Raw genomic sequence first — 27,935 nt, forward strand, 5'->3', positions numbered from 1 at the left:
TATGATGACTCCTTTATCTTTGACCACTGCAATAAATTGTGGATTAGTAGAGAATGCCCATCTCATTTCTGGTTTGCGACAACTGGCAAAACCCCACCTATTCCATGAATTCAAGATACTGAGTCTGGCTTTGTATTTTACCTTAGTTTCCTGCAAACAAACCAGCTGAAATTTGCTGTTAATAATGCAGTTAAAGATTGCCTTATACTGTGTTTACATCTCTCTCTTACATTGAGCAACGTTTTCATGATGAACGGATTTCTCTGGCTAAGTTGCTTAGCCAAGCCTTTAGACCTTTCTTTGTCCCTGTACCCCTGGACACAGCTCTTGAACAGACACAAAACCTGTCATATTATCACAACACATCAGACTTCATACCTATCAACTGTTTAGATTTTCACAGAATGTCTAGATGTTTGCCTCATATCTTTAGTCTGTTGGTTTTCTGGCAAATTATTGGCAAGTCATTGAGAATTGAAGTCAGAAAATATTGACAGATATTTTAATTTCAGACTTCATACCCTTCAGAAAATCCATCTTCATGCAAAACCAGTTATTCTATCAACTTTCCAGGTCTGTAAGAGCAATATTTAAAAAGCATCCCTATTTTGGGACCTTTGTCCTTCTATTATTTATTGCTTTGTCTAGATTTCTTGCCCTAAGAGGTTGAGAGGCATTTCAGACTAATATTGCACCATATCATCTACAGAAGGGGACCCTTTATATGTAGCCCTGTCTGGTTTCTGCCCCACCACAGCTCCATTATTTATATACTTAATATGTCATTGCATTTCTATTCAGACAGTTTCCTCTGTATTTTCTGAAACACCTGTTAGGCTGCTTATGTTTTACTCCATTAGTAGCATCCGTTTTTCAGAAAATAGGGAACATAATCACATATTTTGAAGATTTAACTATTATTTCCATTGTAATAATTTGGAACTGAGGGGTGTATATCTGTTGACACTGCAGAGACGCCCACCAGTTACCTTGTACCTTTGGCTCATGCTTCATTGCCCAGATAAACTTTGAGTGATCCACTAAGACACTCATGTGACTTATATCACACCTATTATACATTTATATATAGGATATAGAAAGAGGAAAAATTGTTTCAGGTATTTAGCAATAAGACTACTTCACTTACTTCCTCCAATGTGTTATATCTGACATTGGCAGGATCACTCCATGATGTTTCTACTGATTTTACCTCTGCTATTTCAGTATCTGGACTCAGAAAGTCTCTGTCTCTCAGACCAAATTCTGCTATGCAAAGTGGAGAGAGGATTGAACTTGGAGATTTCCAAATTGCCTGATTGGATATGCTCCTGCTGTCCATATCTAGTGTTCAATGCTTGTATCCCCTTGTGTGAAGATTTCTGCACTTTCCCCTGTTTATTTTCCACCACCTTTGCTGGAGATGGAGTTGATGGTCTTTCCTTTTTTTGAGAGATGTTCAAAACACTCCATTAAGATCCCTGCATCTAGTATCACTTCAGAAAACAATACTTTTTTAACATTTATATTCGTTAATATGTATTTATCTACTTCATCTGGATTGGTGAATGTACGAGTTTGAATTCCTTTTGTCATGTATAGACACACCGGGATTCTCAGCTGCACTATAATCTCTCTCTCCTTAAAGACTCTTAGTTATGGTAATGGGTGAGACTTTTTCTTTCACAAACAGTATAGGCTGTAATCAGGTAGTGGTATTGCTTAGTTTCATAGTTTCATAGTTTAGTACTAGGCTATCTGCCCTGGGGCATTTGTAAGCCTAGCCATAGTGATGTGGCTTTCGCCACCCCATAAAATGGTACAAAATGTACAGAATAGATTTAGAATACTGTGCCTCTGTCTAGTAGTGACACAGTGAAGGTCCCCTTATATAATAGAATTAGTTTACTGTGCCCCTGTCTAGCAGTGACACAGACGTGACCCCTGGGGTAAACTTACGATCTCCCATCCACTCATCAAGATTTCTCTTGAAGAGAGTCAGTGAGGGGCTCTGCCTAACATGAACTGGGATTTTGTTCCAGAGCATGGGAAGCCTCTGGGTTATGAATCTATCCCTCCAGCATGTCCTATTCATACTTGTGCCGAGGTTTAAGTCTTTAGCTCTCGTGGTTCTGATGGATTTGGATTTTTTGAGGTGGAGCATGTCCATCAGTTCTTGATTGGACATGGCCTTGTACATCAGGCAGAGATCACCTCTGAGCAGGCAGTATGTTACTGAATAGAGCTGGAGTTTCTTTAGTCTGGAAGAATAAGACATATGTTGGAGACCCTTGATCCTCTTGGTGAGGTACTTTTGTGGTCTCTCCAGCTGTTGCAAATGCCGGGTGAGGTACATACCAAATGGGGCATTGTACTCAATCATGGGTCTGATGAGGGAGGAGTATAGGGGTACAATGACATCCTTGGATCTGGATGTGAATCCCTTCATGATAAGGTGTGCAAGATAGAATGTTTTTCTAACCACTTTGGCAACGTGGGTGTCAAATGAGAGGTCGCTGTCGATGTGGGTCCCTAGGTCTCTGATTACTTTTTCCATACTCAGTGGGTTGCTGTCTATGTGATAATTTGTGGGTACTTTGTTTTTCCCAAAGGGGATGACTATACATTTTTTGGCATTTAGTTTAAGGCCATGACTCCGGCACCAGTTGTCCGTTTCTGTGAGGCCTCTTTGTAGGATGTACGTGTCCGCTGGTGTATTCACTATGGCGCCTAGTTTGCAGTCATCTGCGAACTTTGTCAGCCACAACCCCCCATGTTTGCTTTAACATCTGAGAAATAAATGCCGAACAAGTGGGGTCCCAGGACAGATCCCTGTGGGACACCACTTGTGACTGGATTTGAGTCTGACATTGCTCCAGCGATTTTAACTTTATGGGTTCTGTCCTTTAGCCAGTTTGCAACCCATCTAGTGACATAAGGGTTTACATTTAAGCTGTTGAGCTTATCTATGATGCCTGAGTGGGGTATTGTGTCGAAGGCCTTAGCCAAGTCCAGGTAGGCTGTATGGACTGCTTTGCCCTCATCAATGGCTCTAGTGACTGTTTTGAAAAAGTCAACCAGGTTCAAAAGGCAGGTGCTGCCCTTTACAAAGCCGAACTGGGTGGGGTCAAGTGTCTGTAGGTCCCCAATGTCTCTGTTTATGAGTTCCATAATGATTTTTTCCATAGCTTTGCAGACCAGGCTGGTTAAGCTTATGGGGCAGTAGTTCCCAGGGTCTGTAGAGGTACCCCCTTTGTGGAGTGGGACCACTGTTGCTGTACGCCAGTGTTCAGGTACATGTCCTGTAGTAAGGCTGAGGTTAAATAGCATTTTTATGTGCGGGTTTAGCTTCTCTTGGAGTTCACGTAGCATGCAACCCGGGATACCATCAGGTCCCATTGATGCTGTGTTTTTAGCTTTGCTGAGGGCGGCTCTCACCTGGACATCTGAGATGACAGGGAGATTACATTCAGCTGGGATAAGTATTTCTTCTTTTGGGGGTGAGGGAGGGGAGAAATTTGCACTGAACCTGTCAGCCAGAATGTTGGCAATATCTGTGGGTTCAGTGTATGTTTTGTTGTTGTGAACTAACTCTGAGCATATCTGAGGGTTTCCACTCAGGTTTCTAACATAGCTGAAGAAGGCTTTGTGGTTATCTTTAGTGTCCTTAGTGATTTTTCTCTCAAAGTTGGCCTTGGATGTTTTTATGAGAGAACGTAGTTTTCTGCTAGTGTTGATCAGAGATGTCTTCCCTTTATGGGATTTTGCTCTGTCGTGCAGTAGCTTCCTTCTTTTGTTATACAATTTGTTAATGGCTGAGGTCCACCAGACAGGACGCTTGCCTTTGGTGGAGAGGGACTTGGATTTATTTGGGATTGCATGATCCATGCATTCTTGGAGATGTCCACAGAAAGCATTTGTGAAGGATTCAGCATTGTGGGATGTGGTATCCACTGGTCCAGTGGGCTTAAAGGATACCATCTCAGTCTTAAGAAGAGTGAAGTCTGCTTTTCACTGTGGTCTTTTGTGCTGGGGGTGGAGGTGGGATATGTATATCCAGGGTGATTAGTTTGTGGTCAGATCTCACTAGTGAGGGGTATACCTCCGGTGTGGAGCATTTTGTCCCCATGTTTGTGATGATCACCTCCCACCATTACATCATTTCGCAACAACCTTGCTTTCAATATAATTTCCTTGTCTGCATAGTTGAGACATTTAAATATAACTTGTCTTGGATATTTTTATTAGACATTCTTATGTGCCCACTCAAATACTGGAATAGTATACTATATTTTTTAATCTGTAGCAATATATTTCCTTGGATTATATCCACCCACATACTAAAGTAAACCCAGAAATCTCAAATTCCTGCCTCTATTCCTGTTCTCCATGACATCCAGTCTAGAATCAAGATCACTTACTTTCAGTTGCAAGTGCTGTGAAGTAACCTCATAACTTTGCATTTCACATTTACTTTCAGAAATCTCTTTTTATTCTGCGAATGGTTGAGTTGTATCTCTTGATTTGTAGTGGGATTCTTTATCTGTGTAATGCCCATTGCAGAACTTTGGAAAAGTATTGATAGTTTCAAGAATTTATTTTATTTTCCTTATGTTCTCTGTAAAATGCTCAGTTGCTTATGTTATCTTGGTTCCTTATGGTTCCCATGAGAGCTGTGCTATCTGAATAAAACGTCACTCCAGAACAGGCCAGATGTGAGCTAATCACTTTATAGCACACTTTCATATTCTTTTAGGTGGTGTAAGCATCCATTTTAGTGCTTTATAGCCATAAAACCAGGTAAGTTCATATGATTTCTTCCACCATGGACATGTGCCCATGCATATTCACCCTAAAGAGGATGATTTATGAGGGTAAAATAGATAAAATTTCATTTTTCCCCTTTCATCAAATTACCCTTATTTGTATATGAAAATTCATATATTGCCTCACTAGCTAGAAATGTTGTCTTCCCTACATATTTATGTTTCAGATTTTTGGCATATTTTGGCCACTTCCAATTTTCTTTGAGTAATAGTTTATCTGTTTTTCCATTTAAATAAGCTTAGTAGAAAAGATTTGAAATGATGCTGGCAAGTTACTCATTATACTAACATATTTGTCAACACCCATTGTGCTTGACATAGGCTAAGAAAAGGATTACCTTCTGAGTTTGGCAAAAGGGTAATGGAAATTAATAAATGTCCAAACCTATGCTTGTCAAATGGAACATTAATCATAGCTTCTTTTTTTTGGGGGGGTTCTAGTTTAGTGAAATGCCAGCTCTTGTAAATGCATCCTATGACAAAGGTATACAGTGTATGTCAGAGAAGAAACATTTTGGAGTACTATCTGCTGCTATTTTTACACGTGTCATTTGAATGCACTGCCTGCGTGTGTTCCATGCTATGACAGCTAATTCACATCTCTCTTGATGTACTGGTGAGTCGGTAACAGCGGCTGTACTCAGCTGCCTAGACCAGTTACGCACAGAGCATGTTGAACAACAATTGATCCTGACAGATGCAGCCTGTGAGAAAGGGACAAACTATCCCTTCAGAATGCCTTGAGAATGCCTAAATGTGTCATGGGGTAGAATTTCAGCATATTAATAACTTTTTCACTGTGCATTTTGCTGAGCTGCCGGTCTGCTCTGCATGAATCTTCTATAACAAAACATTTAATTCATGTTTCTCTCTCCATCTGTCTCTCTCTCTCTCTCTCTCTCTCTCTCTCTCTCTCTCTCTCTCAGTCTCTTGCTCTCTTTCAAGGATTATGCATGAATTGCTGATCCTGAAAGAGACATCCATTTAAGAGATGAAGAATATCCATGTAGTTTATCAGATTAGAAATGTTTTTGTGTCATGCTTTTTTTTCATTAGATATCTGATAAGAATAGTCATTTATTGATTATTTGTTTGTTTATGTTTGTTAACGATGTGGGTTGGTGCAAAGCCCTTTTCAGCAACTACTTAGGCTACACATATTACAAATAGGTAGCAAACAGAATTATATCATACCGGAGACATCATTAACATATTATGCCTCAACATCATAGAGCAATTTTGTGTAAAACCTGACACAAAGGTCCTAAACGTAAGGACAAACACAAGCGCGCGTGTGCGCACACACACACACACACACACACACACACACACACACACACACACACACACACACACACACACACACACACACACATGCCCACAGACACCCACACACACAACACATACACACAAACTGTATTGTGAAAGAGTAGATGAAATCAGGCATTCACAGTTGTCCACACCACCAGTGGAGTAAGTAACTATCTGACTAATGCTTGTGCTGACTAGGTGGACTCATACCTCTCAACCTTTTAGAGCAAGACATCTGGACAAAGCCATAAATAAAAGTGGGACAGAAGTCAAAAAATAGGGACAATTTTTAAAAACTACTCTAACAAACTTAGAAAGTTGATAGAATAACATGTTTTGCATTAGTGTGAATTTTCTGGAGTGTGAAGTCTGAAGCTCAAATGTCTGTCATTATTTTCTAACTTCAATCTTTAATGATTTGCCATTAATTTGGCAGAAAAACCACAGTTTTATGAAAAACGGACCAAAAATTAGAGGCCAAAATCTAAACATTCCCCAAAAATCTGTACAGTTAAGAGTTATGGGTGGACTGTTAACGTCCACGACACTTACTAATACCAAATAAAAGGAAGCAGCCAGTAAGCTGTAAAGTACAACAACCCTTTTTACATTTCAGCAGTGTCTGCCTCCACCAATACTTTTTTTACACTGCAATTCCAGCAGAGTCTTGTCAGGTTTGTCCCTTCAACAAATCAGTCCCATAGAGCCTTTCTCTGAGAAGACACATCCGATCTTCCTTAAAACAGACCGAATCCAATTAACGAATCCTATGCTGCATACTATTGGCTCTCCTGTACTACCTAATAAGTATAGTAAAGAACAATATGAGTGCCATATGGATGTGCATATTCCTTTTACTGTTATGGCAGGGAATAATACAGGTAAAAATGCCATATGACAGCTAACAATCAGTTTAGTCATATAGTTAAAATTTATCTAATGTGATACTGTCTTCCAGAGGCTCATTAATAGCCTAGCCACAAAATCCCCAAATTGTAGTTAGCAATTGATATGACTGATTTATACCAGGTTCAGGTGCTGACAAGAAGGCAGCCTGGCAGATTAACAGGACCTATGGAGACTGTGTTTTTGGCCTTTGAGAAAGCATGCAGGATTCACTCTGGAGGTGATCAGAGGGTAATGTGTGTATGCTGATAAGATGGGGAAAGTTAGGGGGATAGGTGGATAGGGACAAATGTTCAACCTGACCCTGTATGTTAATATGTTGGTTATGTCCCCATGGCATAACTATGTGTTGTTATATGTTAGCTCTGATCTTTGTTTGGCCATTACCTCTAAGGATTCTGACATAGCTGAAGGATACTTTGTGGTTGTCCTTAGTGGAGGTGGCACGTCTCAATTAATGCTTACTTTTGGATGATGTGGTTGTGTTTCTAAGTTTCTTGGTTGATATTTTTGATTTCATTTCTAGGTGATGGGATATTAAGTTTGCTTTTTATGATTATGAGCTTCTTCCTCTTATAGTTTAGTCTATTTATACTGGCATCTGCCATAAGACGTTATTCCTGAACTTGACATTATATTTATGTCTTGTTAGGACAGATGCCTTGATGCATGCTTTGATGTAGGCATAGTAATTATTCACAAATGTGGCAGCATGTGAGATGAGGTCATTGAGGTGAGGAAGGTGTTTAAATTTCATCAGGTCATCAAATACCCAGAGTAAGTTTGTCTTACAGTCACAGAAGGGTTTTGTGGTAAGTCAGGTTTTAGTCTCACAGTGAGTGTCAACGAACGGTGATCAGATTTGATCAGTGATATGGTAATTGTAGGTGTTGACCATAGGGTAACAAAACTGGTGACAACCAGGTCAAATATTGTTGTATCCCTAGTTGGGAGTTGTAGCAGTTGTTCTAAGGAGCTGTCATCAACGAGGTCCAGGAATCTGTCTGCACATTTATTTGAGTTGGTGTATGTTTCCCAGTTAATGGAGGTATAGATAAAGTCTCCCAGTAGAATAGTGTTAGGCTCAAGAGAGAGAGGGAGGTTGTTTTTATAAGGCTCATGGGCTGCAGGTGACATGGAGAGGGTAAAAAAAAAGATACAGGGGAGTTCAAATTTGTTGTCCTCCCTTATGAGTCTGCAGGTGAGAAGGTTTCTAAGGAATATAGACAGTCCCCCTCCAGTAATACTATCACACTTCACATTTGGTCGGAAAAAGTGGTAGGCATTGAAATCCTGCAGTTTGGAGGGGGGTGCTATTACTGATCTGCAACCATCGCTCAGTATGGAGACATCTCTGTATTTCCAAGAATTTGGAATGTCTGTAAGGAGTGCAACTTTTTTGTTTAAGCTTTTGGCATTAGGCAGTATGGCATTTATATAGGTTTGATTTTGACTGTCTGTAAAGATAATTTAAAGAGATTGACCTTGCCTTAAAAAGGCACTAAAGGGGAGAAGAAGGTCCTGGCAAATATATGGAAGTCGTTAGGAAAGAGACAGGGAGGGTGACAGAGAAAGGTGCAGGTCATTCCTACCCAAGCAGGCAGTGTTGCTGATCATCTTCTCTATGTTGATAGATATTAGATCTTCTTAGACGGATGGCAGTACCTAAACCATTCATTGAAGGCAGCTATTTTTTGTTTGTACTATGACAAATCTTGGCAATGGTAAAATACCATCTTTACAACAGCTCAGATGCATATTCTGAGAGCTCCGTTATGTCTCACTTCATTTGATCCAGAAAGATATGTCTCAAGTCATTCACTACTACATGTGCAATGACCATGTTATATGTGTACTTAGAGTGAAAGGACTTAAGGGTCCTAGTGATGCTGCAGATCCTGACACCTGAGAGGCAGCTGTCACTCTGTCTTCGGTCAACCTGCTGAGTGGTGTATCTATGTGCCTATGAAGTCACCTATGATTAAAACATTGTCACATGTACTGTCTTGGCTTTGCTCTCTTAAAGGCTTTGGTCTATCAGTTGACAGGTCCCCTTTTGTAGTTTTGCTTTGTGTAGTATGTTTGTCTGTCACTGTGATGCTGAGTGTTTTATATATATATATATATATATATATATATATATATATATATATATATATATATATATATATATATATATAGTTTAGGTGGCCTTTATTATTTAGGCAGGAACATTATAAGTACCTCAGTGTAAGAAGGCTTATTTGCTCATGTAGAACAAGATAGTCATGGTTGGGTGAGGTAGATGTTAGAACTACCAACACGCTGGGTACAGTTGGTCTTCAAAGTAATTAGATAACTTGCACCTCTTAGATATGAAATCATCTGTAGGAAGACTCAAACACTGGTCAGTGACATGAGGCAGCTCTTACATTGCCTCAATGTTCCTGTCGCTATAAGTCTGGTAACAGACAGTAAGGTAAACTGTGACCTCATCATATTAGTGCCTGGTGAAATGAGTAGTATTAATGAGTGGTAATGAAATGGAGTTATAAGATGGGTTTATACACTACAACACTTGGATAAACAAAGAGTCAAAGCACCAATGTTACAATTATGTGCATACATACATATTTACATACATACATGCATACAGTATCACTAAATTAAGGGTACAACTGTCAATAAAAAGTGTAGCAACCAATAATATATACATGAACCAGTGAATACCAACTTGTCTCGGTTCCACAACAACAGCTTAGTACAAATGCTATAGCTCTGGAACCACAAATGCTTTGTACAAATGATATGGCTTAGGCATCACTACAATAACTTAGTATAAATCATTTGGTCTCAATTTCACCACAGCAGGTTAGTACAGAGATGACACAATCAGTTTGCTCCTGGTGAATGAAGGAGCAAAGGAACATTATTTCCTGGGGACTGCTGATCACTGGAAAGCCTACTAACTGCTTCATACTAGGTGCCAGTTTGGAATTTGTGCTTATATTTTGCTCCTGGTAAGAGAAGGAGCAGAGTGCATAGATTTCTGACTATTTCTGGTTGGGGAGTGAGTGTATGTGCTTGATATTCCTGATTGGTTTTGTTGCTATTCACGGCATCTACCAGGAAAAGGCTGCAACAAGCCTACAAGCCCTTACATCATCTGTGATAACACTGTGGATCACTAAACAGGCTATGACCTGCTTCTCATCTTGGAATTGGTGCTACTGTTTTGCTTCTGGTGTGAGAACAAGCAAAGGAATGTTTTATCCCAGCAGAGTGAAGCTGTGGTGAGACCAGCACTAGTTGTCATACAGTAGCCATTCAAATGACTCCCCTCTTTTCATCATTCTTGACAACCTAATTCTTTCTTTTCAGTAAGTACTGCTTGATTTGCTTCTAATTTCAGAATATTTGCCCGAATATTTTATCCATGTATCATCAGACTCTACTGTTTTGTATTGCCACAGACACCTTGAGTTGACATTTTTCCCTTAAAAGCCCCAGTGAAATGTTACCAATGCCTAGTTGCTCAAAGGACAAATAGTTCACAGTGATAAGCACTGTCCCCAGACTCTGAAACTGGATACTTTTGACATTACTTGATATTGCCACTGCAGCTATCTAATCAATAAAAAGGGTCTGTTATCATGGATACGAACTTTCATACTATCTCTGTTACAAGCTTGGTGGATATGGGCATTCTGAGGCAGTGTAGAAATTGCCTCATGTTTACTGACAACTAGTTAATTCTCAAACAAACTGATATGGTATGTGAGAGATGTATTTATACAATGTCACTAGAGGCAAAGCTCTCACATAAAAGCACTCAGCGTCAGTAAGGTTGTCAGTAGTACATACACTGCACTTATCACACACAATTCAAAGCAGACACAGACACACATATGCTGAGACATTAAATGTAACCATCCTAAACTACAAAGACTTCCTAGATGAAGTACACATAACAAACACCTCAGCAACCCCAAATTCATTCTTTCAAAACAACACCTGTGCCAACACATACAGCCACATCTCATGGAGCCTCTATGTCTAAGCCCATAAGGCAAGCCACCACAGAATCCAACATTCTGGTCATTGCAGTCTCCATTGTGAGACACAATGACATCCCTCTCACCAGGCTGAGTAAGGAGAAAGTCATGGTTAGTTGCTTATCAGGGGCCAGGATGAACCACAAGTACCAGTTTGACTCAGTCATTATAAATGACCTAAAATTTATTTTCATAGACTATATGAAGAAAAAGACATCATGGAGCTTTTGGAATGTGTGTCCCAGACTGGTATGAGCCTATCATTGAGCAACATTTTACCTCCTCCAAGGATACTGCCACAATATGAACAAAAGATGACTGACTTTAATAGCTGGCTTAATTTCTGGTGTCATTCTAAGGGGGTGAAATATTTGCCAGCATGGATGGAGATGGCCAAAAGACCACGCTCTTAGCCAAGGATGATCTGCACCACTCTCCTCTAGGTTTTAGAATATTAGCTAAAACATTGTCCTCCCCCCATAGTGCCTTTTTAAGCAATGCAAAAATGCAAGTACTTCTGACAAAGCAAATCAAAACCAAGAAAATGTAAAGGTGATACTTGGAGTCTAGACAAAAAGCTCCACTACCTAGAAGCTCACTTCACCCTATTAAATGCTGATGTCTATGCAGTCACTGAAACATAGTTTAAAGCAGGTAAAAGTACACCAACAGTGCAAGGTTATAATGCTTTCCACACATTCGGACCACCTACTACACAGACAGGGACTAAAGGGGAAGGTGTCTCAATTTGTATCAAAAATAAACATACCTCAAGACTGGTCAAACAGGACAATGCTCTTGAACTTCTCCATGTTCAAATCACAATAGGCAAAATCCAATACCACTTCCTTGCAAGATATAGGTTCCCCTCTATGTCCCAGGAAACCCATACCATTTATTTAAACTTATTGGAAACGCTCACCTTCCAACCCAATACCATATTTATTGGCAACTTAATGTCCGCACTATTAAGTGGAAATCATATACAACACCAAACATACAGACAGAGCGATTCCTGGATTTTGTAAACATAACCTCCCTGGAAGAGATTGTCAATACACCAAAAGGGGTGCAACCATACTGGATCTGGTCCTCCCTAATATGGGAGAGTGCTGCACACTCCCTGTGTAATGTTTTTTCTGGTAAGGTCAAACCACAAAATGGTCTCCTTTGAAGTGAAAATAAAACTTGGAACCCCAGGTAAAACTGAATTATTCAGGAACTACTCTAAGGCTAACCTGTTTGCAGATGACATTGTGATCTGTAGTGAGAGTAGGGACCAGGTTGAGGAGACTCTGGAGAGGTTGAGATATGCTCTATAGAGGAGAGGAATGAAGGTCAGCAGGACTAAGACAGAATATATGTGTGTGAATGAGAGGGAGGATAGAAGAATGGTGAGGATGCAGGGAGTAGAGCTGACAAAGGTGAATGAGTTTAAATACTTGGGACCAACAGTTCAGAGTAATGGTGAGTGTGGAAGAGAGGTGAAGAAGAGAGTACAGGCATGGTGGAATGGGTGGAGAAGAGTGTCAGGACTGATTTGTGACAGACGGGTACCAGTAAGAGTGAAAGAGAAGGTCTACAAGAGGGTAGTGAGACCAGCTATTTTGTATGGGTTGGAGATGGTGGCATTGACAAAAAGGCAGGAATCAGAGCTGGAAGTGGCAGAGTTAAAGATGTTAAGATTTGCACTGGGTGTGACAAGGATGGACTGGATTAGGATTCAGTATATTAGTGGGTCAGCTCAGGTTGGACAGTTTGGAGACAAAGTCAGAGAGGCGAGACTGTGTTGGTTTGGACATGTGCTGAGGAGGGATGCTGGGTATATTAGGAAAAGGATGCTAAGGATGGAGCTGCCAGGTAAGAGGAAAAGAGGAAGGCCTAAGATAAGGTTTATGGATGTGGTGAGAGAGGACATGCAGGTGGTTGGTGTGACAGAGCAAGATGTAGAGGACAGGAAGAAATGGAAACAGATGATCCACTGTGGTGACCCCTAATGGGAATAGCCAAAAGAGAAGAAGAAGACTCTAAGGCTAACCTGGCAAAATTTTAAGCCCCCAAAAACACTAAGAACACAGCTGCTACACAGAACTGTTCACAGAAACCCTATACAATCATATTAATATCTGCTTAGAGGCAGCTATACCCACCAGGAAGAAGTACAGAACTAACTAAAAAAAAGCCATTCTGGTGGAATTACAACACCAACAGGCTGTAAAAAAGAAGGAAGAAAATCATGGCAAAAATTAAAAAGTGCAGCATCCAGCAGGATAAAAGCACTCTTCATAGGTTCATAGGAGATTGCTAGGCTATTGACCCCAGGGTCATTTTAAGCCTAGCCTATTACATCCATTATATTTCAAGAAAAAAATTCTAGGCAGTACTTAAGATTATTATTAATAATGCCTGCCCATGTCCAAGAGGGGTGTGGGAGCTATTCCTGGCAAGAATTTGTGGCTTCCCATATATTCATTCAGGCTACTTTTGAACAGAGTCATAGAGGTGCTCTGCTTAACATGAATTGGTAGCCTATTCCAGAGAACTGGCAGCCTATTCCAGAGAACTGGCAACCTCTGTGAGATAAATTTGTCTCTCCAGCATGTCCTATTTAAATCACAGGCCAGATTTAGGCCACTGGGGTGGGTAATTCTAGCCCCATTTGACTTACGGATGTGCAGCAACTTCATTAGGCTGGGGTCAGGGATTGCTCTGTAAGCCAGTACAGTGACAAAGACTTCAGTCTGTCTGTGTAAAGCATGTGCTGAAGACCCTGGATCTTCTTAGTTATACAGTCTGTGGTGTCTCTCCAGTTCCTGCAGGTGCCTGATACAGTACATACCCAAGGGGGAGTCATACTCAATTATGAGCCTGATAAAGGATGAGTATAAGGGGTTATATGTGCGACATAGAATGCCTTTCTTACTACAGTGGACACATGGTAGTCAAGGTTTAGGTCACCGTCTACTTGTGTGCCCAAATTCCTCACTATAGGATTCGTTCTTAAGGTATTGTTGTTTATTTGATAGTTGGGACATTGCTTTTACCAAAGGGGATGATAATGCATTTTTTGCATTTAGTTTGAGTCGATGGCTTTTACACCAATTGCTGGTCTGTGTAAGCCCCTCTTGGAGTACACTGACATCATTTCGAGAGTCACTGATCATGCCAAGTTTGCAGTCATCAGCAAACTTGATCAGCCACAGCCCCTTTGTTTTGGCCTGAACTTCCAAGAAGTAAATACCAAATAAGAGGGGGCCCAGTACTGACCCTTGTGGAACTCCACTGGTGACAGGTCTGGAGTCACCCACTTTGATAGTGACCCACCTAACAACAAAAGGGTTGACATTTAGGTGGGTGAGTTTGACAATAATACCTGAATGGGGGATTGTGTCAAAGGCCTTCGGCAAGTCCAGATATACTGTGTGCACAGATTTGCCCTCATCTATGGCTCTGGTCACATTTTCGAAGATGTCTACTAGGTTTATCAGGCATGATTGACACTTTACAAAGCTGAACTGGGTTGGATCAATTGTTTGGAGGTCACCTATTTCTTTATTTATGAGGTCCGTGATGATACATTCCATGGCCTTGCAAATAAGACTAGTCAGGCTTATTGGTCTATAATTCCCTGGATCTGTTGCTAAGCCACCCTTTTGGAGGGGGATAACAGTCAGGGTTTTCCATTCAGCTGGGACAAATCCTGTATTTAGTCTGTGGTTAAATAGGGTGCCTAAGGGGGTTGCTAATTCCTGTTTTTGTTTGTTTAGAATGCAGCCTGGGATGCTATCAGGGCCCACTGAGGCTGTGATTTTTGCATTAGACAGAGCTTTGATGGCCTGCTCTTTAGATGTATAGGGCAGTGGAGCTGCTGAAGGTATGGTTTGTGATATGTTTTGGAGGGGATAAAGGGGAAACATTTTCACCAAACCTGTCCACTAGTAGGTTAACAATTTCTGCAGGATCAGTGTGTGTGATATCATTTGTCACTAGTACAGCACACATCTGGGTCCTACCTTTTGTAGCTGAAGAAAGCCTTATGGTTATCCTTAGCTGTGTATACTAAATTTGTCTAGAAGATGCCCTTAGATGATATTATAATTTATCTTATTTGTTTATTAAGGCTTAGGAGGGTACTTTTCCAGTGCTGGGACTTCCCTTTAGTATTCTTAGACAACAGCTTCTTACTCTTCTTCTATAGTTTATTTATGCGAGAGGTCCACCATGGTGGCTTGTTTTTTCTTGAGACTCTTACCTTGGTCCTGTCCACACAGCCGAGTCTATACATTTGTACAAGTGTTGGTACAGGGCATGAGTGTATACTTTAGTATAGTTGCCAAGACCATCTGTGGGGACTGGGACTTGGAAATCCTTTATACCAACCCCTAGGAGGGTATAGTTGGCTTCGGTGAAGTTTTTTAATCTGACTTCACCTCAGATGGGTTCTGGAGTTATTGCTACTTCAAAAGTAACTGATTTTACTAATGAGGGTCCTACACTTACAGTAGTGCAATGGTATCTCATGTTGGTGAGAACCAGATCAAGTATATTTAAGCCCCTTGCAGGATTTTGTACAATTTGCTCCTGGACATTTGAGTTAATAAAATCAAGGAACTTTTGTGCAAGTAAGTTGGGGCTTGTATGGGTTTCCCAGTTGATGGTAGGATACTATGATCCTATAGTAAAAATCCCCACAACAAGAGTTAGGTTGTATTTTGATTGACTCAAGTGAAGCCAAATAAGCTGCATGAGCATCTTGGTTCATAGAGGCGGATCTGTGACTAGCAATGACTTGAAGGGGGGTCTTACCCATGGTAATCTGAACTTGGAATAGCTCCATGGAGTTATCTTGTCTAACCAGTCTGGAGGAGTATTTATCTTTAATGTAGATAGATACTCCACCACCTTCATTTTGTGGTCTGAAGGTCTGGAAGGCATTGTAGCCTTGCAAGGCCTGGGTACTGTCTGTGGCCTTGAACCAGGTTTCTGTCACTGCACAAATGTCTACATCATCCAAGGAAAGTAATACTTCCAGGGAGTGCAGCTTTTGGTTTAAACTCCTAGCATTCAGCAGTATAACCCTTATTTTGTTTGTGCTGGATATTTTCACATCAGAAGTTTTGTTTTTGAGACCTTGCCTAAAAAAGCACTATGGGGAAGGCAAGAGCCTTTGCCAGCAGCCAAAAGCAGAAAGATGCCAGGTGCAGACCATCTCTGAGAAAGCAGCAAGGTCTATCAATCATGTCAGTTGCCATATGAATATACTTTGCAGCCTTTCATAGGAAACCAGTACAAATGTTCAGTTGGAGTTGCACAGCAAGGGAAGGAACAAGAAACTGTAGCAACTCTGACACAGCTAATGTTGTGGAGTGATAGACCAGTGAATTCCTATATGAAAGAGCAACAAATTACATAGGATGAAACTGAAGAGAATGTGGTACAGGAAGATGCTCTGGAACTTTCTATACAATGCCCACAAGAAATGGAGAACAAAGGATGTGCCCTCATATTAGAAGAAAATGATCTAAAAGAAGAGTTGTTTGATTTAATAGAGATGGACAGACATATTAGGATCAATGAAAGAAATAGGCTATAGAAAGTCAATAAATCCCCAAAAGTTAGAAGTTTGATAAAACAAATGAACGCAGTAATTAGACTGTGCATAGAGATTCATGTGATATAACAGAAGTAAATAGGATATATTACTGTGCAACTAAATTAATGACAGATAAAGTCTTACCAAACAACACAGGGTAGCAAGGGAAAAGAAGGGGAGGAATCAAATGCCATCATGGAAGTATCGAATAGAGAAAACTATAAAGCAATTAAGACAAGAAGTGTCACTGTTAGAAGAGTATAGAAGAGGGAAGAGATCAGCAAAAATACTCAGAAAGATAGACATGATAAAAGCAATGTGCAGTATCAGACCGGATCAGGATCTAAAGTACACTATTATAAATAATAAACTAAGAATATTAACACAGGCAGAAAAACAGCAAATAAATATAAAGGAAAAGTACAAAGTATGCAATTTATTAAAAAAAGTCTTTCAGCTTTTCCCGGTTAGGGGTCGCCACAGCGGAACTCCTGTCCACTAATGATTGGCAGTGGATTTTTATGGTGCCGAGTTGCCAGCCCGACACCCAGCCTTCAAAGAAGGCACGCCCATTCAAGCATTCACATACCTGCTTTAACATCACTCGACCACGGGGAGGACATGCAGACTCCACACAGACGGCACTCCAGCCAAGAATCGAATGGGAGAACCTCTTGCTGTGAGGCGACAATGCCAACAAACTAAGCAATTTGTGAGACGATAAATTTTGGAAAACTTGAACACTAAAAAAAAAATCTATTTTTTGTGGTTTAGCGGGGGGGGGGAGCCCCCCTGCACAGCAATCTCCATTCAAAAGCTTCAGGATTTCAGAAATTTGATTATATTGTCTCGCCAATATGAATTTCAAGTTTCTGAAAACCTGATCAGCTGACAGGGATCCAAACAGACACCAGCCTGGTTAACAACAGGAAAAATAATGCTCCTACTTAAGAGTGAACCTGCAAGCAATCTTAAAAACTATAGTCCAATAACTTGCCTTCCAATGACATATAAACTATCTACTGGAATGAATGCCAACAGAATTTATAGTCATTTAGAAGAAAACTCAATTATGGCAATAGAAAAAAAGGATAATAAAAGAAAATCATATGGAACAAAGCACCGTTTGTTGTTAAATACAGACATAATGGAGAACTGTAAAAAGGGGAAGAACCTAAGTATAGCATTGATAGACTACAAAAAAGCATTTTACAGTATCCTATCAGTCTCAGATCTTTTGTTTTTTGACATATCTTGTCTGCAATTCAGACAATTCTCTTGGATCACAAGCAAGTTGTTAACCTTCCAGCAGTAGCACTGTTGGAGTACCAGACTTACTGGCATCTGCTTGTAACACAAAGGATTTTGTCACATTCTGATAGTGACGTGTAGGAGAGTCTGTCAACAGTTTCTTTAACAATGCTAAACTTCTCTCTTTTTCCATTTCCCAATATTACATTGTAGCTTTGCCAAGTAGTCCAAGTAGTTTCTTTTGAGGCACTGGCACTTTCAAAAGCTTAAATACTGTACCATAACCCTAAATTTCAGTATAGGTTGTTTAGTTGCATACACACACACACACACACACACACACACACACACACACATATATATATATATATATATATATATATATATGGTTCCCTATCAGAAGCCTGAAACACTATAAGCCTGAAAATCAAAATCCTGAAACCAAAAGCCTGAAAACTCAAAATAACACTACCCACAAAACCCAAACCCCCCTAAGGAAACTCACACAAAAAAGACACTCACGACACTCATACAAACCACACTACTAACTCCTAACTACCCTAATCTATTTTGTGTTTTCACACATTTTCACACACACACACACACACACACTATATATATATATATATATATATATATATATATATATATATATATATATATATATATATATATATATATAGGCATAAAGGAAGCAAACTAAAACAACTCTGAATTATGAAATTCTGCTATACATGTCTCATACTTTGACTAGAGCATACATCAGTGTATTTCATTAACAAAGCTTTTGGAATATGTGTCTGGGCAGGTATGAAGCTAGACTTGAGCAACATTCTACAATCACCAAGAACAATATCATAATACAAACAATGCAAACAAAAGATTACTGACTTCAACAGTTAGCTTAGCTTTGAGTGTCATTCTAAAGGGGTACAGCGTCAGCCTGGGTGGAACTCCAAGGAAACAGTAAGCCCCTCTGCATAAACCACTGGTGGCCACAATCAAATGCAAGCAGCAGTCAGAGAAGGCTCTAAGGTCAAAAGAGACCGGACTAAAGACCTGAAAGTTGATTGCAGAGAAAACACAAGAGTTCAAAGAAATAGTCAGGGGTCTAGCACCTCAGGAAGAAGAGGAAATAGGTGGAGTTAAAGAAGAATAGCTGCCCCTCAAAACAGCATGCATGAGGACTATAGAACAGATATGCATCCAAGTCTGGTATGGAAATAAGGTACATAAGAAAAGCTGGTGGTGGAATGCAGAAGTCCAGGAAGTCATCAAAAAAAAAAGTGCAAGAAAACTATGGGAAATAGAAAAGATGGACCAGGCTACCGGGCTAAGATGGAGTACTGGTTTGCTAACAAAAAGGCTAAGACAGCAGTTGGAGTAATAAAGTACAAGGCATTAAAGGCACTCTACCAACTTCTGGAAACTGACTCACTAGATGGCCAATGAAACTGTATCAGGTTGCAAGACAAATAAAATAGTCATCAACCACTCTTCATAAAGGATGCCAGCAGCAACCTGTCTGCCAGTCCACAGGGCATCAAAGGAAGGCAGAAGGAGTACTTCAAGCAGTTTGTGAAAGAAGAAAACCCCACAGAAGCTGTACTACCCCAGACACAACCTACAATGAGAGAAGAAGTGGATCTATATAGAAGAATTAAGAATAGCACTAAGAAAAACAAAGTCAGGGAAAACAGCAGGCTCAGATGAAGTCACAGCAGATGTGATCAAGATGTTGAGTGAGCTGGGATGAAATGATTTCTGAAGGTACTCATGGCAGTATGGAGAGAGGAGCACATCCCAGATGACTGGAGAATAAGTATACTAGTGCTAGTGTATAAGCACTAAGGGGACATTCATAACTGTGGGTAGTACAGGGATAGCAAACTCCAGTCACATTGCATGTAAGTTCTTAAGAGGGTGATTGATAAATAAATAGAATAACTAGAAGAAATTAAGATGGGAGTTGGGAAATTCAAATTCATATTAGGATTCAGCAATATAAGCACACTGTTTTCAGTGAGACAGACAGTTGAGAATAGCTAGAAATGAAGAAAGAGTCCAAATGGGCATTTATGGAATTGGAGAAATCATATGACAAAGTACTAGTCTGAAATCCCAGAAACACTGGTAGAATTAATGCAGGCTATGTACAAGGTTTCAAAAGCACAAATACAAACAGTGTTCAGACCAACAAAGGGGTTGCCAGTGGGGGTGGGGTTGCATTAAATAACAGCTCTGAGCCCACTGCTGTTCATACTGGTCATAGACTACATTTGGCAAACAGGTTGGAGATGAAAGATCAACAAAGTTGCTGTATACAGACAATGTGGCAATACAGGCACATTGTCTACATACAGCAACTTTGGTGACAGTTGACAGGACACACCAGACTATATGTAGAAAATAAGAAAAGGGGAGTGGGTTGATGGTGGTGATGATGATGACGATGATAATGTGAAGAGACAGTAGAATGACCAAACTGCTTCATCAAGGATGGCCTATACCTCTCCCCACAAGGCTTTCATTTATTGGCTAAATCCTTGTCCACTCCCATGATATCTTTTTATGCAATCTCAATCTTCCAAAGTTTCCAACATAAAATGGAATCTAGATAACATAAAAGGTATTCAGCAATAGGACCTAAACAAAAACTCCATTCCCTACATGCAGACCTTCCACTGAAAAAATATATATGCATTTTCACAGTGAACTGGTTTAAGACCAGTGAGAGCACACCATCAGGTCAGGGTTTCAATGTCTACTCAATATCCAGGCTAACCCCAATAGATGAAGGTATTCCATATTCTTAAAAGCCATTTTACCTCCAAACACATTAGACAAGATAACAATCTGTAACCCTTCTATAAGTAACTTATTAACAAAACCCATTATCATATCATAGCTAACTCTATGTCCACCTCAGTTCATACCTTGTACCCAGCCACTATGGAATTGCTATACATTAAGCTAAACACCATTCTACTAGAGGTCTTCAACTACCCCTCCATTAATTGGGTGGCTTACATATCCTCAAACATATAGACTCTGAAATTTTTGGATTTCATCAACACATATTCTCTGAACCAGTAAATTGACACCCCAACAATGGGCAACAAAGTCCTGAACTTGGTCCTTACCAATGTGGGGCAGTTTGCTCCCCACCAGTTGTAACTTCCTCCTTGGTCAAGTCAGACCTCATAGGTTTATAGGTTCATAGGTATTTACTATGCTATTGACCACAAGGGTCTTTTTAAGCCTAGCCACTCATCCTAAATCTCTGATAAGTTCTGGTTCCCTTGATAAGTGTAAACACTTGTTTGGGTGATGACACATTTGCAAACAGGGGCCTGGGAGATGAACCATTTACAGGTTGTCTGTGTCTATTAGAGACATAGGTGCAAAGCCAATGATGAAATTCCTATTATCCATCCAATTGTACAAGTTACACTTGAATTGGGTTGGGGAGGAACTCTGCTTCACATGGATGGGGAGCATGTTCCAGAGATGGCGTAGTCTCTGGGATACATACCTGCCTCTTCAGCAGGTCCTTTTTATATCACAGGCAGGTTTTAAGTCTTCAGAATAGATCATTTTGATGCTTTTTGTTTTGTGGATGTGTAGGAGGCCCATCCGAATGGTGTATGACAATGACCTCATACCAGGCATAGATCTCCTCTCAACAGCTTGCAGGAAACAGGATACAGGGTTATGGCCTTGAGTCATAGGACATTTTCTTATGCCCTGTATTCTTTAACTGAGGAACTGCTGTGAGCATTCCATTTGATGGATATGCCTGATTAGGTACATACCAAAGGGGGCATTGTATTCAATGAGAGGTCTGATGAATGCCAAGTACAGTGGAACAATGACTTCCTTGGACACAGATGCCATACCTTTTTTTAGAAGTTGTGCAACATAGAATGATTTCCTGACTACAGTAGTCATGGGTTGGTCAAAGGCTAGATTAATATCTATGTGTGTTCCTAAGTCCCTGACTACTGGGTCAACTCTAAGGGGTGTGTTGTCAATATGATAGTTACCAGTGATGAATGACTTCCTAAAGGATACTACAAAGCATTGCTTGGCATTTAGTTAGTCCATGGCTCTGCTACCATTTGCTTGTCTGTATCAGTCCTTCCTGGAGAACATTTGTGTCAGTGTGGGATTTAATGACAGCTCCTAATTTGCAATCATCTGCAAATTTAATCAGCCAGAGACCATTGACACTGGCCTTGATGTCAGAGACGTAAATGACAAAAAAAATAGGTCCAAGGACCGATCACTGAGGAACTCCACTTCTGACTAGCCTCTTCGTAGAGGTCAACTACCCAATTCTAACCTTCTGCATCCTGTCTGTGAGCTAATTGGCAATCCACTAGATGACATACAGGCTTATACTTAACCTGATGAGTTTGTCAACAATGCCCGAGTGGGGTATTGTGTCAAATGCTTTGGCCAAGTCAAGGTAGGCAGTGTGAACCATTTTGCCCTCATCCATTGCTATGGTGACGTTCTCAAAGAAGTCCACTAAGTTGAGTAGGCATGACCTGCCCTTGATGAAACCAAACTGGGCTGGGTCCAGTGTCTGTAGGTTTACTGTACCATTACTGATCATATCCATGATAATTATTTCCATTGCTTTGCATATACGGCTAGTCAGACTTATGGGTCTGTAGTTTCCAGGGTTTGTAGATGGCCCAACTTTGTGTTAAAGGATGTTGCTGTTCTCCATTCATGAAGCATGAAGACTGTTTGGCATCCTGGGATATTGTCTGAGCCCACTGATGCAGTGTTCTTGGCCTTAGAGATCATTAAGGACCCGGGAGAAAGTTGAGGGGGAGAGAGGGATACAGTTGGAGCTGAATTTGTCAGCCAGTTGGTTTGCTTTATTTAGTTAAATTTATTTAGTAATAGGCAGTTAAGTAAAACTACAAGAGCATTAGGTTGTTGTATGAGAGAGCATTGTAGGGCAATTAGGAATAAGGATTTAAATAATGCCCTGGCAAGGCACAGCACTAGCTGTGAACAGGTTCACAAATTTTATTTTTTAGTGTTACAACAAGTTAACACAAGTAGTTTTGTAGACTGATTTAATAATTTTTTATAAATTATGGAACTCAAATGGCAAGTGTATCTGAGGGCAGATGTACTGCCTGGATTAAATGAAACAAATTTCTATAAAGAGTCTCTTAAAATATAAGGTGTAAAAAGTGTAATTCAGTAGCATGCTGTTTTGTGTCAGTGACTTGTCACTACACTTGAGTTCTGTCCTTTTAAATGAATGAAACAATTAGATGATGATGTCATGTGTAATGAGTATTTTAAGTGTGATTTCGTATTCAAGTTTTATTTCTGATGAAGTTCTGGAAATAAAATGAACAAAACCACTAATATCGATTCCTGGTGTTTTTTTACTGAAGTTTTGTGGCAGTGACAGTGGTTTTCCCTTTTGTTTTTCAAGTTTTTAAATGTGTCTTTTTTTGGTGTTGAGGCTTGAGTAATTTTGAGAAGATCACTTGTTATCGCTCATCATTTATTTATATTACAACAATTTTGTTTGCTGAGCTGAAGAGCGGCAATGACTGGTCACAGTGATACCAACTTGAATCTAAGTGTTTATTCGCTTCCTGAAGAAATTAAGGTTCTTACAAATACCCTACAACAAGTAGATGGGAAAGCAAATGCTGTTATGGATCAAGTTCAGAGCCAGTTCAATGGAAGTAACAACGATGGTTATCATGAATTGGATTCAGATGATAATGCGAGTCCTTGCTGAACTCAACAAAGAACAAATGATACACTTAAGAGAATGCATTAAAACTATGGACTGTGACATTAAAAACACTCTTCATTCTCTTTATTTAAACATCTTTATGCTAACATTTTTTCTAAAGTTGAGCAGCATGCATCCACAATTATTCAGCATAAGAAGAAAAAGCTGAATAGAAATCTGTTATCTTATTCTAACCAACAAGCTTTTACTATTAAAAGATTAACAGCTAAAACGCCCAATTAAAACGTTAAGAAATTCAATAAGAGAGGTCCCTCAACTTGTAGACTCAACCAATTGGATTCCTTTTCTACTGGTGAAGGCAGTGAGGTACCTCAAGGAAGGAGAAATGACCAACTTTCCCTAGAAGTTGAAGCAACTAACGCTCCTATGCAAAATAACAGTCGTTTGGTATCCTCGAATTCTTCAGCCAATGAGGACATTAATATAGCTGCATTGGTAACCCAAGATAAAGAGAATGGCAGCTTGGATGCAGTTTTTCTGTCTCCCAAAGAAGACAAGTAAGCGCGACCCAAAACTAGAACTAATGGGAAGAACCGCTAACCTATGACTGGCATATTTTTAACTTGACCAGAGTTGTTTTCACTAAAGCTGTACTGTCAAAAGGTTTTTCTTTCATCCTACACATCATGCAGTTCTCACTGAAGTATTACTAGATTTTAAACAAACTGACAGAAAATTAAATTTAAAGTATGTGTATAAAGAGGTTGGCTGTTCTCACAAATATTTTTTTAAAAAACATACTACTGTGAATGCTCCACTACTTAGCACTTTAAATGTGTTTAATAAAATTTGTGAAGATAATATTTATGATTTGTTAATTAAAACTAATCAGGGGAACAATCAAGGGATTTTGTACAATCTCGATAAAGAGCATTTTGTAGCCTTGAATAAATTAAGAAATCATGGCACACTGAGATACATGCAGGCAGATAAAGGGAATGGCCTAGTCATTATGAACAAAGCAAGTTATGTACTGGCTATGCAAGCAATGTTAAGTGATTGCAATTGTTATAGAGTGGTTACTAAAGCATTTGTTCAAAAAAGATACATGTTCATAGATTTGACTTTGCTTGAATTATTACTTCAAAATTGACTACAGTTATTGTATGGTATAACAGCCTGAACTAGGTTATTTATTTGGAATCCCTAAGATTCACAAGAATGAGAAAAATCCACCTTTTACACCTGTTGTGTCTTCCCCCTTAACAAAACTATAAATATTTCTTCACTTTTTGATAACATCTTGAATCTAGTAGTACAAAACAGTAGATATTGTTTGAAGGATTCCTGGCTATTTTTTAGATCAGATCAGTAAATACATTTTTGAAAGTGAGGAAACTTTGTTATGCACAGTAGATGTAAATACTCTGTATACTTCAATAGATCAGGATGAAGGAACTGAATTTGGTGAGCTCTTTCTGAATAATGTTTTACATAATTTACTGTTGAATTCAAAACTATCTGTGTACAATTGGACCTAATATTGAGTAATAGCTTTTTTGAATTTGAGTGTACCATCTATCAACAAATGTCAGAGGTAGCTATGGGGACCAAGGTTGCCCCCTGTTTTGCTAATCTGGTTATGTGTTGGTGGGAGACTTATTATTTGTCTCATCTTTCCCTATTTAAATATGTCTCCTATTATAGGAGATATATTGATGATTTATTTTTCATTTGGGAGGGTCGTAGAAAAGAATTTGATGAGCTCATGGTACAAATAAACAATAGCATAAGATGGTTAAATTTCAAAGTTAGTAGTATAGGTACCACTGTGAAGGTTTTGCACATTGAGCTTAGTTGTGATTTTGCTAATAGGACTTTTAGTAGTAGCCACGGTGGTGCAGCAGTAGCGTTGTCACCTCACAGCAAGAGGTTCTCCCATTTGATTCTCGGCTGCAGTGCCTTCACTGTAGAGTCTGCATGTCCTTCCTGCGGTTGAGTGGCATTTGAAAGACATGCATGAATGGGAATGCTTTCGTTGAAGGTTGAGCATTGAGCTGGCACCTCGGCACCATAAAAATCTACTGCCAATCATTAGCAGACCGGAGTTCCGCTGTGGTGACCCCTAACCAGGAAAAGCCGAAAGAAGAACAACAACTTTTAGTAGTAGCATCTATAGAAAGAAGTTGTTTAGTTATAATTATATGCATTTCAGTAGTTTCCACCCTACATTTATGAAGTTTAACATTATTAGGGGCCAGGTTATAATACTCAGCCGTAATATTAGCACAAATTATACATTTTATAAAGAAGATGACACTTTGATCGGTATGTTTCTCCAGAGGGATTACTCAGAAACTAAACTTAAGGAAATAGCTCAGGAAGTGATTAGTCAAATAGAAGCTAAATTTCCTCCTATTCTTACATCAGGGTTTACTCCAAAATCCAACTGCAACCTGACACACAAAAATAATAATAATAAAAAAGAAGGGAATAAACATCTAGCATTTCTAATACCTATGTGTTTGGAAGGTGACAAGCTCAAAAAATTATTGAAAATAATTGGAAGGTAGTTTTAGGCAATAAAGAATTGAGTGAAACACTAGGTTGTAAGCCAGCATTTATTTATAAAAGGATTTCCAATTTAAAGAACTTATTGGAGCACAGTAAAAAACAAACCAGTTCCTTTAGTAATAGGCAGTTGGGTAGATTCCCTTGTGAGGGATGTAATTTATGTAGGTTCATTTATCCAGAAAGTAATTTCTTTTTCAGGCATTGTAATTATTTGTTCGAACCTAAAGGTAAATATAACTGTGAAAGTACTGGGTTAGTCTATCTTGCTATTTGCAGCTCTTGCTTCAATTTTTATGTAAGTAAAACTACAAGAGCATTAGGTTTTTGTATGAGAGAGCATTGTAGGGCAATTAGGAATAAGGATTTAAATAATGCCCTGGCAAGGCACAGCACTAGCTGTGAATAGTTTCACAAATTTTATTGTTTAGTGTTACAACAAGTTAACACAAGTAGTTTTGTAGACTTGTTTAATAATTTTTTTAGAAATAGTGGAACTCAAATGGCAAGTGTATCTGAGAGCAGATGTACTGCCTAGATTAAATTAAACAATTTCTATTTTAAAATATAAGGTGTAAAAAGTGCTATTCCGTAGCATGCTGTTTTGTGTCAGTGAGTTGTGAATACACTTGGGTACTGTCTTTTTAAATGAGTGATATAACTAGATGATGATATCATATGTAATGAATATTTTAAGTGTGATTTTTTATTCAAATTTTATTTCTGATGAAGTTCTGGAAGTAAAACAAACAAAAGCACTAATATTGACTCCTGGTGGTTTTTTACTGAAGTTTTGTGGCAGTGACAGTGGTTTTCCCTTTTGTTTTTCAAGTTTTTAAGTGTTTTTTTTCTTGGTGTTATTTGCTTTATTATCTGACTCAATATACCTGGCTCCATTTACAATGAGCTTTGTACAATTGTGTATTGCCTTTGATGTTGTGGACATATCTAAAGAATGTCGTATGGTTGTCCTTGGCCTGGGAGGCCAAATTTACCTCAAATTTGGCTTTGGTAGACTTTATTTGTCCTCTGAGTTGTTTGATTAGTTTGCTAAGAGTGCTTTTTTCCTACTGGGTGCTGCACCTCCTAATTTTTGCCATGATTTTCTTCCTTCTGTTATACAGTCCATTGATTTTGTGATTCCACTAGGGTGGCTTGTTTTTTTGTTAACTCTGTACTTCTTCCTGCAGCCTTTATGCAGCTATTAACATATTTGTATAGGGTTTCTGTGAACAGTTTTGTGTAGGCATCAGTGTTCTCAGGGTTTATGGGGGCTTGAAATTTTGCCAAGCCCCGCCCCCACCGCCCATTAGGGAAACCACTATAAAACATTTCTCCAAAGGCAACTTCATGCTTCTTAACACAAAAGTGGCAAACTTCATGACACCCATGCAGATGGACAATAGAGGTGCGACTGCTGAATCCTACACAAATGCACTTTATAAGCACTTACACAAGTGCATGGATCGTGCTATCCCTAACAGAACCAAGATGCTATCCTCCAAAAAAAGGAAGCCAATCTGGTGGTCTTCTGCCATAAACAAACTCTACAACAGAAGAAAGAAACTGTTGCAAAAAAGAGTAAAATCCCATGATTGGGGGAACTCCCTGGTCAGCCTCAGTAAGAAGCTGAGATCCCTCATAAAATCCTTCAAAGCTAGTTACGAAAACAAAATTGCCACTGATTGTAAAGACAACCACAAAGC

This window comes from Protopterus annectens, chromosome 1.part1, assembly GCF_019279795.1.
Source record: "Protopterus annectens isolate FY-2018-M chromosome 1.part1, PAN1.0, whole genome shotgun sequence".
Classification (NCBI taxonomy): Eukaryota; Metazoa; Chordata; order Ceratodontiformes; family Protopteridae; genus Protopterus; species Protopterus annectens.